The sequence below is a fragment of the Rhinopithecus bieti genome, unplaced genomic scaffold, assembly GCF_001698545.2.
Source record: "Rhinopithecus bieti isolate Rb0 unplaced genomic scaffold, ASM169854v2 scaffold_11787, whole genome shotgun sequence".
Classification (NCBI taxonomy): domain Eukaryota; kingdom Metazoa; phylum Chordata; class Mammalia; order Primates; family Cercopithecidae; genus Rhinopithecus; species Rhinopithecus bieti.
Genome location: NW_016806926.1, coordinates 72,044 through 77,143, shown reverse-complemented (window position 1 = coordinate 77,143; position 5,100 = coordinate 72,044). Strand labels below are relative to the sequence as shown.

At 49.9% G+C, this 5,100-nt stretch overlaps 1 protein-coding gene across 4 annotated transcripts in view; it reads right to left on the bottom strand.

The window, feature by feature from the left end:
* The window catches only part of OCIAD2 (OCIA domain containing 2), a 21,770-nt gene extending 20,176 nt beyond the window's left edge, over positions 1 to 1,594 (bottom strand). The window contains exon 1 of one of the 4 annotated variants that reach the window (XM_017878682.1): positions 1,340 to 1,594. The gene's annotated coding sequence lies outside the window, so the exon portion shown is untranslated. The remainder of the gene's footprint in view (positions 1 to 1,339) is intronic. The other 3 variants (XM_017878681.1, XM_017878680.1, XM_017878683.1) reach the window with 3 other exon arrangements.
* Positions 1,595 to 5,100: the final 3,506 nt, after the last annotated feature.

The following is a 5,100-nucleotide window of genomic DNA, read 5'->3' as shown; positions in this document are numbered from 1 at the left end:
AAAAAAAAAAAAAAAAAAAAAAAAAAAAAAAAAAAAAAAAAAAAAAAAAGCAGGCCAAGGAAATGACTGAGAAGGAATAGCTGATACAGAGGGGAGGGAATTTCTGAAGGAGGCAGTGAATCATCAACATCATCACATGGCTTAGAAAAGTGGACCCTGGATTTGGCAATGATGGACATAATCCAGGTGGACTTTGAGCCTCCTCCTGCCCCCGGTGGCCACTGCATTCTGCAGCCCTGAACTCCACCACTACCTCTGCTTTTCTTCTGCGAAATGAACCTCTTATACATAATTCTGTTTCCTACATCAGTTACTAAACTTCCAGGCATTTGAGCCAAGGGGACCTGTACTCACACCAAGTTTCATCGCAGGTGCCTAATGTGATTACAGGGGCACCACAGTGCCCTGCATGGGAAAGTACTGGTGTCAGAGAGACCAGAGTTCAAATCGCGACTCTTTCCCCCTGCCATCCCTGTGCTTTGGTGCAAATGACTTAATCCGTCTGTGCCTCAGCTTTCTCCACTGTTAAGTGGGCATAATGGACCAACAATGGTGAGGGGCTGTTGCAGGAATGAAGATGAAGATGAGGATGAGGGATGCTCCATAAAGCCCCGCTCAGCACCCAGCAGGCTGAGTCTGAACGTACAAAGGGGCGGCTGTCAGAGTGGCCCTGCACGCCTTCCATTTCCTGAGCATTCCCAGGAAGTCTTTGCTGACCAAGCCAAATTAGATTATCTTTGCTTAGCCATTAGGCCGCTGCCCTATATTGGGAGGCAAAGATACCTCTCAACTTCGGTGGCCAGGTCCCCTGGCACCCACTTAGTCCTCAGTCTACATCTAAAAGCAAGCCTTCCGAGGGTCTTGCTTTGCAGGTGTAGCTCCCACCCCCCATGCCGGGGTGGTCCGGGGACCCTCTGTTTCTTCAGTGGTGGGGAAGGGACCGGTGGGTTCGTGGGTGCTGACCGGCGGACGTGCGGAGGAAACAGCGCCGCAGCCTGGGGGGCGAGGGTGCTTCTTAGGGTGGCCTGGAGTGGGGCGCCTGCCGGGCTGGACGGCGGGCGGGGGACACCGCACTTTCTGGTCCGGTCGGGGGAGCCGGGAGTCAGCCTATGGGAGTCCGCCGCCATCCCTGGCCAGAAGCAGCCAGCGCCACCCCACGCTCCTCAGCCCCTAGCCCCCGCCGGGGCCGCCAGGGTCCGAGCAAGGGGAGAGTGGGGGGCGGCCACCGCTGCGCCGCGCCGCGCCGCGCCGCGCCGCCTTCAAAGGACTGCCCTGCGGAGCTGCGTTCCCCCGAGGCCACTGCCTCCTGCTGTTAACACCCCCCGGGGCGGGGGCTCACCTGTGTGGTCAGGGTCGCCTCCGAGGCCGAGTCCCTCGCTGCCGAGCCCTGCAAGCCTCGCTCCCCGCGACTGCACGGCCGGCCAGCTCCAGCCTCCCGAGTACCCCACCTGTCTCCCAGGCTTCCTCCCCGTCCTTTGTGTTTTCTTCTCTTGCTCCGCCCCCTCGCCTGCCCGCTAAGCACTTAAGCTGGCGAAGTCACCCTACTGCCACCTGGCAGTCACTTTCGCTGTTGGTGGCAACCCAGGCTGGAACCTAGCTCTGGCCGGAATCCCCGCCCCGTCCTTAAGGCGTGTCCCGACACCAAGTAGGTTATAGTTCCTTTGTGCCTTCCAAATGACTCCCTTCCTGCAGCAATCACAGCAGCAACAGCCATGTATTGCGCCCCTGCCCTGGGCCGGCGTGGGCATCACCTTTGCACTCCTTTCTGCAGCCCTGTGGGGCGCCCACTGTGACCTGCACTTCACAGACGGGTCATCTGAGTTGTGCAGGCCACTAAGGGAGCCTGGAGTCAACCCCAGGCCTGCTCGGCTCCCAGGCCTTCTCTTTCCATTGCTCTTTGTAGGTTTCCTCCTGCCTCCTGTCCCTCCCCAACTCTGACTTGTGGAGGGAAGCCGTTGATATGTGGGGGTACCTTTAATACCGACATTACTTGTTACCAGAGAGGGGTCCCAATCCAGGCGCCAAGCGAGGGTTCTTGGACTTCGCGCAAGAAAGAATCTGGGGTGAGTCCCTAAAGTGAGAGCAAGTTTATTAAGGAAGTAAAGAAACAGGCCGGGGCGGTGGCTCACCCCATAATCCCAACACTTTGGGAGGAAAAGCAGGCAGATCACATGAGCTCAGGAGTTCAGACCAGCCTGGTCAACATGTTGAAACCCCTCTCTACTAAAAATACAAAAAGTTAGCCAGGCGTGGTGGCCTACGCCTGTAATCCCAGCTACTCGGGAGGCTAAGGCAGGAGAATCGCTTGAACCCTGGAGGAGGAGGTTGCAGTGAGCCGAGATTGCGCCATTGCACTTCAGCCTGGGTGACAAAGCCAGACTCTGTCTCAAAAAAAATCCCAAAAAACAAAAAACAAGAACAACAACAAAAAAGAATGGCTACTCCATTAGCAGAGCAGCTGTGTGGGCTGGTCAGCTGATTATACTTGTAGTTATTTCTTGATTATATGCTAAACAAGTGGTGGATTATTCGTGAGTTTTCCAGGAAAGAGGTGGTCAGTTCCCGGAACTGAGGGTTTCTTCACTTTTTAGACCATATAGGGTAACTTTCTGACATTGCCATGGCATTTGTAAACTGTCATGGCCCTGGTGGGAGTGTCTTTTATCATGCTATTGCATTAAAATTAGCATTTAATGAGTAATGAGGACGACCAGAGGTCACTTTCATGACCATCTAGATTTTGGTGGGTTTTGGTCGACCTCTTTACTGAGTCCTATTTCATCAGCCGTCTTTGTGACCTGTACCTTGTGCCAACTTCTATCTCATCCTGTGACTAAGAATGCCAAACCACCTGGGAAGGCAGCCCAGTAGGTTTCAGCCTTATTTTACTCAGTTCCTATTCAAGATGGAGTGGCTCTGGTTCAAATACCTTTGGACACAGTTACGGCCGCGGTGGCTGACAATGTTTTCTGGCCTGAGCTGCCAGGACTGACTGAGTGTGTTGACTTGTAGAGAGGCTGTGGACCTCCACTGAAGGCCCACTTCTTTTCTCACCCTTTCCTATTGCACGAATTGGTCCTTGTACCTGTGGCCCCTTTCTCCTCATGCCTCCAGGATCCACACCTCCAACTTGTTGTTCTTCACATTCACACAGCTCTTTTCCACCTGAGGCCCTCCCCTGCCTGCAGCCTCTCCCAATTGGTCCTGTCCTGGCTTTTTCCTACTCCTGGTTTTTGACTGTTCCTCAGGAAAATCTTCCTTGACACCAGCCTAAGGCAGGCCTTTCTTCTTTTCCATAGAACAGGACACTATTGTTTTCCTTCATAGCACTTATCACAACTCATTATGTACTTATTAGTGTGTTCATTTTTATAAAACCTATTTTTCCTGCTTCAGTGTAATCTTCATGAGGTTCAGAACAAGATGGTGTCAATTTTGTTCACTGTTGTGTAGCATCTTGGATATAGAAGGGGCTCAATAAATATTTATTGAATTAATGAATAAGTGAGCCTGGGTTCAATGACTGTCAAGATACTGTTGTTTTGGAGGGTTCATTTCCCTAGCAGATCCTCCAGACCACATTCCTCCATGGATTCACTGGTTCTTCTCACCACCAAAGTGTGTCTTATTTTGTTTTCACTCCTTTTTCACCTCCAAATTAAAGGGAATATAATTCTATTGCTAATTCCACATTGTATTACCAGAAATCAGAAAAAATCAACTGGTCTGAACAGAACAGCTTTCCAATAGGTTTTGTGATTTAAATGAACAGCCCTCCATTACACTGAAGTCAACCTTCTAACAAATACCCTAAGTGGCATTTGTCCTTTAACATCTTGCTATGGTATAGTCCAGGCCCCTACCCTCATCTCTACTTTCCACCAAAGAGGCCGTTAACTACCTTAAATAGCAAAAAGTCATCATATGTAATGTGCATAGGTTATGACCAATTGGTATTTGTTGGGCAAATCTCATGTGTCCATGTATTGTTCTAGTACTTTCAAAGATAATAGAAAAAGAGATGAGTCTTTTCCACAAAGAAAGGATTTATCACTTCCCAAAGAATTATAATAAATATACATTGCTGTAGAAGTCTATGAACCTCAACAGAGTCTTTCTTAGGCTTTGCTTCAGCATCCTACAGGGCCTCCGGATCATGACCTGATCCGAAATTGGTTATCACTGGCTAATACTATGAAAAATGTGGTTGATTTAGAAAGTGCCAAACCATCCATGGCAGGTTTCAGCTTAAACTCTTTCCACAGCTCTACACCGACCTGAGGCAAGGTCTGAATTCATTAGCAGGGCCCTGAGTGATTCAGCTCCTGCCTGCCTCTCCAATGCATCTATCGGAGGCCCTCCCAGGGCCCTCTGGAGTGACTCATGTTCTCTCCTTTCATGTTTTTATGTGCACTGGAGAGTCAGCCTGAATCAGTCTTCCTTTGCTTTTCCACCTCTCTTACTCATTCTTGAAGATTGGGCTCTGAAGTCACCTCTTCATGGAAGCCTTGCAGACTCAAGTTTAGTTTCTCACCTTCCGTGCTCCCATTGCACTCTGCAGTGGATACCTGTTATGCATATGTGTGTGCATATATATGTATCTATTATGCATATATATGTACATAAATGTAATATTCATAGCTAATATGCATTAAATACTATGTGTCAGTTGTGCTTCTGGTCTCCCATGACCTTATTATTTTTTTTCTTTTTAGAGATGGGAGTCTTGCTATGTTGTTCAGGCTGGAGTGCAGTGGCTATTCACAGGCCCAATCATGGCACACTACAGCCTGGAACTCCTGGGCTCAAGTAATCCTCCTGCCTCAGCCTCCTGAGTGGCTGAAACTGTAGGTGTGTACCACCATGCCTGGCTCTTCCTTCCTTCCTTCCTTCCTTCCTTCCTTCCTTCCTTCCTTCCTTCCTTCCTTCCTTCCTTCCTTCCTTTCTTCCCTCCTTCTTTCCTCTCTTTCTCTTTTCCCTCCCCTCCCCTCCCCTACATTCCCTTCCCTTCCCTTCCCTTCCCTTCCCTTCCCTTCCCCTTCCCCCCCTCCCCCTCCCTCCTTCCTTCCCTCTTCTTCCTTTCCTTCCTTTTTTCTTTTC